The sequence below is a fragment of the Arvicanthis niloticus genome, chromosome 9 (assembly GCF_011762505.2).
Source record: "Arvicanthis niloticus isolate mArvNil1 chromosome 9, mArvNil1.pat.X, whole genome shotgun sequence".
NCBI lineage: Eukaryota > Metazoa > Chordata > Mammalia > Rodentia > Muridae > Arvicanthis > Arvicanthis niloticus.
In genome coordinates this window covers 81,680,002-81,689,596 of record NC_047666.1, presented here as the reverse complement: position 1 = coordinate 81,689,596, position 9,595 = coordinate 81,680,002, and the positions used below count along the sequence as shown (strand labels likewise).

Genomic DNA, 9,595 nt, shown 5'->3' with positions numbered 1-9,595 from the left:
GGGGCTCCCTGGCTTCGGATGCCGGCGCGCGGCCGCAGGCAGGAGGTCAGGGTGGACCCTGGGTTGGGGTGGGGGGACGACCTGCAGCAATCCGGGCGCCCGCCCCGCGCCGCCCCCGCTCCGCCGCACCCCGGGGCGCGCGCCGGCCACGGTCACCGGCGGCTGGAGCGCTGCCCTCGCCTCCCCCATTGTTCCCACTTGTCTTTTTCGCCTTTTGTTATTTATTTCTACCAGCATTGTGTTGTCTCCGAAGCCGCCTCATGACCAGCTGAGGGATTTTACTTCGTCCTTGAGAGAGAGAGAGCAAGAGAGAGCGAGAGAGGGAGCCAGAGGTTGGAGTGGGGGGGTGGTGGAAGAGAGAGCGAGAGAAAGAGAGAGAGAGAGAGAGAGAGAGAGAGAGAGAGAGAGAGGCGCGCACACACACACGCGCGCGCACACCCCACACAAACACACCCCGACACAGATACACACAGAGTGCAAAGGCGAGCCGCCCCATCCCGTCTCCAGGGTCCTCCGAGGCCCCCGCCCGCTGCTGCGCATCCCGCGTCAGAGGAGCGATTAACCAGACCCGGTAAGGTGCGTGAACCGCAGCGTTTTAACTTTGTGGCGCGTCCCGCTGTGGAGGTGCCGGTGGCGGGCAGCCCTCCAAGGCGCCCTGCTCCAGCTGGAGAGCCGCGCAGCCCCAGGGAGGGGGCGCGGGAGTTTGCTCAAGTCCCGGGAGGGGGCTGGGCCCGGCTGCGGGGGAGGCTGCGGGGGGCGCTGTCACCCCCCTTCCGGGAGGGAGGGGGCTGCGATCCACGGGACCCGGCCAACTTTATCTGGGCTGCTGTTGGAGGAGCCCGTGTCCTGTTGCCGGTATTGTTTTATAGGAGCTGCGGGAGGCAAGCGGTGCAGGCGGAGATCAGCCCCGGGCTAGCCTTGTGCATTTCCAGGGGCAGACCCTAGAACTTGGACAAAATCCCGGCTCTTGTCTAGAATAGAAAGAGCCCTCTCAGCCCACCCGTCACCTTCACCCCAGCGCTTCTGTCTTTTTGTTTCGCTTTCTGCAATCTCTCTCTCCCTCTATCCGTCTTCAATCCTTCTCAGAATTTCAGAAATAAGTCTCATCCTTCTGGATTGGAGACATTTCAGAGACCGGAAGCGTTCATTTGATTGTAACTTTCTCTCTCTCTCTCTCTCTCTCTCTCTCTCTCTCTCTCTCTCTCTCTCTCTCTCTCTCTCTCTCCACCCCCACTGCCCCTCACTCTGGGCAAAGTATAAACTACTCACGTGCTGCGTCCCTCTCCGCTTGCACTTCATAGCTACTGTAGGTAGCAAGAAGTAGGGGACCAGAGGTCACACGGGTTGAAAGCAAGTCGGGTTAGGGAATGTGTGTGTCTGAAAGCAGCAGTTTTTGGAGTTATCAATCGGCCGGCCTCAGATCCACGGGACATAGTTCTGATATTTTAATAGTCATCTTGCAAAGTGAATATGTTAATGAACTGTTTGGTCTCAGTGCCTAAGAGTGAGGAATGTGAATTCATTTCCAGTCTTCCCTAATCAGCTGAACCAGGTCAAAATGAGGAAGTGTATGTTACTGCAGAGCCCACACTTTCGGGGGCTGGCCACCCGGGAGACTCTGGGTGGCCACTGGCTTTTCTGCCTCACTAAAGTTTAGAAATGTATTCTAATCCAGTTGAGATGTTCACAGTATCCAGATATCAAGAGGAGTTTCTTAAGAAAGGGCACGGGGACAGATTTCCCCAGAGAATCTTTTCTGCTCAGCACGGCTCTTCAGTCAAGGGCAAGACAGAGGGAAATCTGTGGGATTTTGGGCAATAAGTGTGGGAATCTCGGCGAGCAGAAGAGATGGCAGTGATTTGTTTTCTTGGTGTTCATAAATAATGGCTTCTAGTAGCACACACACACACACACACACACACACACTCTCTCACACACACACACACTCAATGAGATGCTGGTGGGAGATTTATAGACAAGAGAGGTTTTCAATCAGAAAAAGAACAGAGTTGGGGGTGGGGGCTTGATGACCAGTCAGGTTGAGGGCCAGATGGTTTTTTAAAGTATACGGAAATGTTCCCCCCCACCCCCCCCAAAGTTTGACTTTTATAGCATTTAAAAGGAGGACAATTTCATACTGTACAGAACCACTAAATTTTGATCTGTCTCATTTTAAAGGAATCCGGCTGTCTGAGGATGGCTGTTTGCTCAGATAGGGGAGGAATCTGTTCTCAGAAGCAGATACAGGGAGCCCAGCTTCCAGGGGGTGCTTCTTCCTGATTTAAATATAGCTCCCAGGCCAAAGCCTAGATAAATTCAGCCAGAGTGATTTAAGACATTAAGCGCTTACACCGAAAGTTCTCTTGGGCACTGTGCAAAGATCTCTTGGAAATTATGCCATCAACTCTTTTCTCCTCAGAACTCTAAGAGATAAAAATCGCAGGCATTACTTAAAAACTGACGCAATCCAGTCTCAAATCCTCAAACTGCCAGGGGTTGCTTTGTTTGCCTAAAAGGTGGATCTTTCATCACCAGAGTTGTTTAAAAACATTTAATTGTGGGGGTGGGAAGGGATATGCATAATTATTTAGTTATTTGTGTTAATTATATAGCAGCATCCTGGAGAGAATTTCTTTTTTCTTCCTCCCTTTCTTTCCAGTGGTCTACTTATCATGTTCTCCACACTGTTTGCTCTCCAGTTTAATTGTTTTTTTTTTTTTTCTTCTTTCTGTGCCCCGTTTGGATGGGTAGTTTTGAGCTGCTCTAACAACAGTATAAGCTTCTAGTGCTCGGAGAACGCTTTACTTCTTAAGACAGAAGCACTGAATTAGTTTCGTCGCTGTGTACAAATGGTCCTGACTGGATGCGTGTTACACACACGAAGGATTCACATCTGCCAAGCTCGGTTGGTAACTCACCAGGAGGTTCTTGAAGTACAGCAGTTAGTTCATGTTACCTTAGGCTTGTACATGTAGACACACATCCTGTTTAGACTGACGTATGGTCCTGTGAAAGAGAAAATGTATATGCTTTGCAGAGACTCTGTGTGCTATCTGCACACAGAGAAGGTGTCACATGAAAGGAGTGAATTGAACTTCTTAGCCAGGTATGACAACTTTTTCGGGGGGGGGGGGTTCTTGTTGGAGTAACGCATAAGTTTAAAATGTCAAATTTTTCTTTTCCAAAGAAAGGAATTTAACCTCTTGCAGAAATGTTTTCTTATAAAACACACTTAAGAATACGACACAAGGCTTATGCATACAAGAATGTGTAATGTGTCCTCCATTAAAAGTGTCATCCTCCCACTGCGAGATAAGCAGGCGTGACTTTCAAGGCACCATTAACAAACACAAGAGGAAGGAGAAAACTTTGGTTTGAGATTTCCTGAAATCCTGGATTTCAGAGCTGAGAATTCTAACGTTGATTGTGGCTGATGAGATATGATTGGTTAGTACAGCCTGTGTGATTCACCCAGTACCTGATCAACTCTTGTGTTAGGGAGTAGTATATACTTAGAATCCTGAGAGGATGGAACAGGGAAACTATTTGTCTAGGCCTGAAATAAATGTGCTCTCACATGGGGCCTTTTGTTGTTTTTTTTTTGTTTTTATTTTGGTTTAAGAAATGTAACTTTATATAAGAAGCAAATCAAGGGCTTGTCTGTTTCACAGAAAGTATAAACTATATCCTGAGATTAGATTTGTAGATGGTCAATAAAATAAAAGTCCAATTTTGTTCCAAAGAATGTTTTAAAACACCCGTTTGTAAATTGTCTACATCTGAGTCTCGTATGTTAATGATTTGGGCCCTGCAACTTATTTCAGAGAGGCATTTTGGTTTATCTTCAGAAACACCACACAAAACTGTCTAAACAACTCTGTAAATAAACTGTTCCAAATGCCTCAATTTGATGAATGAATTAAAGAATTATGGGTCTTAATCCAATTATGATCAGTCTTGTAATTCCACTTCCCATTTGGGGGAGCTCGGGGGAATGGGGACAGTTAATGACTATCAAGTTTGAGTGAGGTCTTGGGGGTTCATTTTCTGTGTGTGGTGTCACAAAAATAGCCATTTGTGTCCATGTATGAGGGGGATTTGGGACAAGCAGAAGTTTTCTGATAAAGTAGGATTTAATTTCCCCGAGGAATTAGCCTTCACATAAGAGTATATGGAGTTTTAAAAAATTCTTTGGGACCAAATTGGACTTTTATTTTGTTAACTTTGATGTTGTCCTGTGACTTGTTTGGACTCCTGATGGGTCGAGAACAGACACCTGGTATATTAGGGACTTGCTGCTAGACCATATTGGGACACTTCCATAGGACTCCTTAAACTCCATCATCAAATTCAGTTCCTGGCATTAAAGTTGATTTAAGGTCAAATGTAAAACTATTAGGGGAATCTGCTTTGCGTTGTTTTCAGAAAGCCCTCACCCCTTTAGCTGCCTTATGTAGGTGCCTTTGAAAATCTCTCCTAATGAGGACCCTGAATTTCAGGAAGGGCCTTGACCGCAGTCCAGGTTGCTTTGATGAGCCCTTCCAAGATTCCTGCCCCATTTGGCCCATTTAAACTCTGGCTCATAAGCTAATTAATTCAAAAGTATAAATAGTTCATTATGGCTTAATTCTCTGCTTGGTTGATATTATCACCCCTCCTCCCCATTTGTTAGGATCTTTCAGTTTCTCAGAGAAAGAGCTGTGGAGATTGCGGGGATAAAGGCAAGTCGAAGAAATCAAAGATAGTTTTCAGTGCCCTCCAAATTAGACCCTGTAGGTAACTGATTGTCCCACTTACAGCTGAAGACCTTGGATAGGGCAGCTCGGTGATAAAACTAGAGGGGAGAAGTGAGCATCTAGGTAGTATGTCTTGTTGAGAAGAGCTGGTAGTATTTAAGTCTCTAGGTATACAGTCATGCATTCCCCATCACGCCTAAGTTTCTAAATCAAAGCCAACCAACCAAACACACAAACAAACAAAACCCCCCAAGACGTGCGTGTACCTTTTGTGCTCAACTGGTGTTTAACTACTTCAATGTTTGATGATGTCATTATCCATAGTAGACAGTGCAGTGGCCACAGAGACTAGGGCACCCTAGCTTGACAGTCAGTTGGTATTCTCTGACAAACCAAGGAACTTTGGCCTAACTATGAATCTAAGGGAAGTTAAAAAGGTAGGGAAGTTGGAAGGAACCAGGAAGCAGAAGATGCTGCCGCCTTAGCTGGGAAGCTTTTTCAATTTAGGTCTGTGGGTGATTCATGCAAAACCTTATCTGGAGATCAGACATCTAAAGGGTCCTGTGCCTATTCCTAACCTCTAAAGGTGCAAATTTTAATGCTCAGTCTTTCCTGTGTTTGGTGTGTTCTGGTACATTGCATCTATATGCAAGTGTATGTGAAAGCCAGATGTAGCCTAGATATATTGGGTATTTTCCATGATTCCTTCCCATATTATCTTTGGAGATAGGGTCTCTCACTGTACTGAGCACTCAGCAAGACACACGTGCCTGTGCCTGGCATTTTACATGGGTACTGGGGACCTGAACTCCCGTCCTCATGCTTGCTTGGTGGCAACCTTATCGCTAGACCATCTACTCAGGCATCTGCAATATTCTCAGATGCATGTTTTATAGATGGCACTAGAAAAAAACAAACTGTGACATTTTTAGCAAAGTGTCTGTCCTGAGCTGGTTGCTCTGTCAATTTAGCCCTGCTTTTCCCTCCCTTCCAGATCAGTCCAGTTTCTCATGATCCATATGTTTAAGACTTCATTATACTTTAAACCTATTTGAGTGTAAGAGTTAAAAAATCACTTTTTCAAGGCAGAGAATAACAATCCAGTTAGCATCTCTATATGATCATTGACAATGTGGTTTTATTAAAGATGTATTTGGTATGAATGTCGATTTTATCTTTTATTCAGATAAGTGTTCCTTACGTAATTAGCATTTTCATCTTACATAAATAGGTACAAATAAAAAGGCTCTGCTCTAACCACAGGTCTCTCTGCACATTTTCCTGAGCGCAGATAGGAATGAATGGGCAGAGGACAACAGACTTGGGAGATTGAGCAGGAAGAAGTTCAACTGACTAATGTAGCTCATGTGTGCTTTGGATACAGAACAGATGAGACACAGCCCCGGCCTTATAGCTCCAGGTCCAGTCAGGTGGATCAACCACCTACAAGCAGACAAAACATACCACCAGCAGAAACCACGGGTGGTTCTTTGACTTCCCTGGCTGTTTTGTTTTTGTCCTTTGTAAAATGAGCCCCGGATACCAGTCAGGGTTAAACGAGGCTGTGCACCCATAAGACATTGTGCTGTGCATAGCACAGAAGGAAAGCTCAAAAATACATTGCTCCTTTCAAACATACTCAAAATGCAACAGCCAGGTGTGGATGGATACATTGTATCATATGGTCCTGAATGTATTTAAGCAAGGGCTATTTTGCTTAACTGGAAGGTGGTGTTCCCACAAGGGAGTCCTCAAGCTTACCTTTTAAAAGTCTGTTTCTTCCCCCTGCTTCAGTCCCTACCCTTTGACACCACACACCAGAGCAGAGAGGCCACCCGACCTTGACCATCCTCTGGTAACTCTCCCAACAAAGTACCAGTGAGGGAACTCTCATTTCCTTACCTCTGTAGGCTTTCTGTTCAGTGGAGCAGCAATGGACTCCAGGCTGCATTTTATCTCAAGCCTCAAACACCTCCCGAAGTCTTTGCTCCCCTGCGTGACTGATCCTAAACCAACTTACAAGCGCCATGAAGTGCTGAACTCAAGTGGCCCTCAGCACCAGCCCCTGCTGGGATGAGACACAGAGCCACCAGCACTTTGTTGCCTTAGATTTGATCGCTGCCATGAGCAGTCCTTCGATTGTCAGCTAAGAGCCCCTTCAGGGACTTGTCCCTTAATAGGAAGTCTCTTTTCTTCCCTCCTGTTGTAACTTTAAATTAAAAGAAACTGTGGAGGAGTTGGTGGTCAGGCCTCACTTCATTCTTTTTCCCACTGGGAGAACAACATCTGAGAAAAGGCAGTTATAGGACTGAGAATTGAGTTGTTGCTGTGTGGGGGCGGGGAGGGGCACTGTTGGGAGTGGGGGCGGGGCGGGAGGCGAGGGGGCGGGGCGGGGCGCACTGTTGGGTGTGGAGGCGGGGCTGGAGGCAGTGATGAAAGATGGAGACCACACCTTTTAGACTCAACTATCCTGGTAACCCTAGGTGATATAATGCAGAGGCTTGCCTTTGTGAATACCAGGGAGTACTGGCGGGCACCAGGCTCTCACCTGGCCTGTGATTTTTAGGTGTTTCGGATATATTGTTTTCTGCCCCAGATTTTTTAGGTGGCTCTATGTTGTACTGTGGGAAATTGGCATGGAGACAGCTTCAGAGTCTGCAGAGGCTGGGAGGCAGGAAAAGAGAGCTAATTTTTGACACATTCCTCAGACAGGGACTCCTCAAGGGAATCTGTGCCCAGGATACTGACTGCTTATTGTGAAGTTTTGGCATCATTTTCCCAACAGTGAGTGAACATGGGTTACTGTGGGTCTCGGCTTAAAAAGGCAGATGGACGCCACTGTTGGAGAGGAAAGGAAACCTTACCAGTGTTTGGATGATGTCTTTTCTAAGATACTGATTTGATTCTTTTGTGTGTGTGTGTGTGTGTGTGTGTGTGTGTGTGTGTGTGTGTGTGTGTGTGTGCGTGTGCGCTCAGGTAGTATATGTAATGGAGGCAGATACTGGAGTCAATGTCTTCTTTAGTTTTCCTCTTCCCCTTATGTTTCGAGACAGGATCTCTTCCTGAACCTGGGCTTACTGATTGGCAAGACTGGATCCCACCTGTCTTCAACACTTGGGTTCCAGATGCATGCTGCTGTGCCCAACTTTTGGCTTGGGCACTGGGGCTCAAAACTCAAGTCCCCATGTTTGTCCAGCAAGCATTTTATTGACTGCACCCCCTTCTCCCTGCCCATTTAATTCTTCTCTGGGCCTGGGCACATGCCCTGAGTTGTTGCTGTTTCTTCTGTATGTGTGATTTAGAGTTGATGCAGACTCTCATGGTCTCGTTTGTGACAGTGGAGAACCAGGGTTGTTTTGTGTGTAGTATCGGGCAGCCTGGGGTTTGCGTGCAAGCTCTTGTGATGTATGGTGTTCCTCTCGAGTGCTGGCACCCGTTCATAGTGTCTGGCAGGATCAGTCTCATTAATTCGTTCTTGCACTAGAACTATTTTTGAACAAGTGCATACTGTCTCTTACAATTCTGTCTTGAACTTTCTTCTTGACTTGTTCACAAACAACATAGTCAGCCTTGGCTCCCAACAGAATGTGGTGTCTCTTCTGCTTCAACCAGGAAATTAGGTGGCCATTTTATGTACATAAATATCTCTATTGCTAGATAAAGAAACACAGGAAGCCACTCTTTATTTGTAGGGACTCCATCGGGTACCCAGGTATTCTGAATTCCAGATCCCTTTACATGTTAGCATGTACTGGCTTTTCTTAGCTTTTGCCTTACCAAGCATTTATTCTCATGGTGCCACGGCCCGCCCTGTATTGTGTTAATACCACTGGAAATGAAAGATATGGTGGATACATTCCCACCCTGTTTGAAACTATATGGTGGAAAAAATAATAACCCCTATGGGCTCAGGATGTGGCTCAGTTGGTAGACTGCTTGCCCATCATGCATGAAGCTGTGGGTACCATTCCCAGCATGGTATGACCCAGGCATGGTGGTGCATCTTTGTATTAGTGTGATATAGAGACAGGAAAGTCAAAAGTTCAAGCATGTCCTTGGCTCCACAGCAAGTTGGTAGCTGGCCTGGAATATGTAAGACATAGTCTCAGGAAAAACAACAACAACAACAACAACAAAAAAAAACCAATAACCAAACAAAACTAAAAGCCCCCCAAACCAAAACCAGAAGTAACTATAGAAGGTATGTTCCATAGTGTATATGCTTGCCTCCTTGGCACCATTATAATGCCTAGAACAGAAAGGGCACAGAACGGAAGGCTTATGTATGAGCAGGAAAGCAGAGTCTTGGACCTCATGAAGGCGGCTTTGCATGATGTGAAATGGCTGAATTAACCTCTCTGGGGCTGTGTATCATGTGCTGGGGTTGGAGCTGGATGCTTCACAAGGATAGCCTTGTATAACCCCTATTAGTTGTATACCTGCCCCTTTCCACATGTGAGCAAACAGCTTGATGTGTCACGTGATCTGCCCACCTCCCACAGCTGCCATCGGTAGGACAGTCATCACCAGACTTTGGTCTATTAGATCCTGACACATGGCTCTTTCCCTTTGTGTCAAAGCACTGCTGAGGGTCTGCTCTCTGTAAGATGGGAGTGTTATCAATGGCTTCCTGGCTACCCCACATCGTGGAAAGCCAGAAGTGAGAGTTAATTTGTAAATTCTGTCTGTGCTCATTGGTTTTTAAACATCGGTTTGCTGCAATCTCGAATCACGTGGGCAGAGAGGCTGAATGAGTGAGACCTAGGCTGTGGACATGCCTCTGCTGGATTGCCTTGATTTTAATTGGCGTAGGAAGACCCAACCCTCTGTGGGACTCACGACTTCATGAGCTGGATGCT

At 46.3% G+C, this 9,595-nt stretch overlaps 1 protein-coding gene across 4 annotated transcripts in view; it reads left to right on the top strand.

Annotated features, from left to right (window-relative positions):
- Positions 1-231: 231 nt before the first annotated feature.
- Sox5 (SRY-box transcription factor 5) overlaps positions 232-9,595 on the top strand; it is a 943,910-nt gene continuing 934,546 nt past the window's right edge. For 3 of the 4 annotated variants that reach the window (XM_076940819.1, XM_076940814.1, XM_076940818.1), the window contains exon 1: positions 232-576. The gene's annotated coding sequence lies outside the window, so the exon portion shown is untranslated. The remainder of the gene's footprint in view (positions 577-9,595) is intronic. The other variant, XM_076940816.1, reaches the window with a different exon arrangement.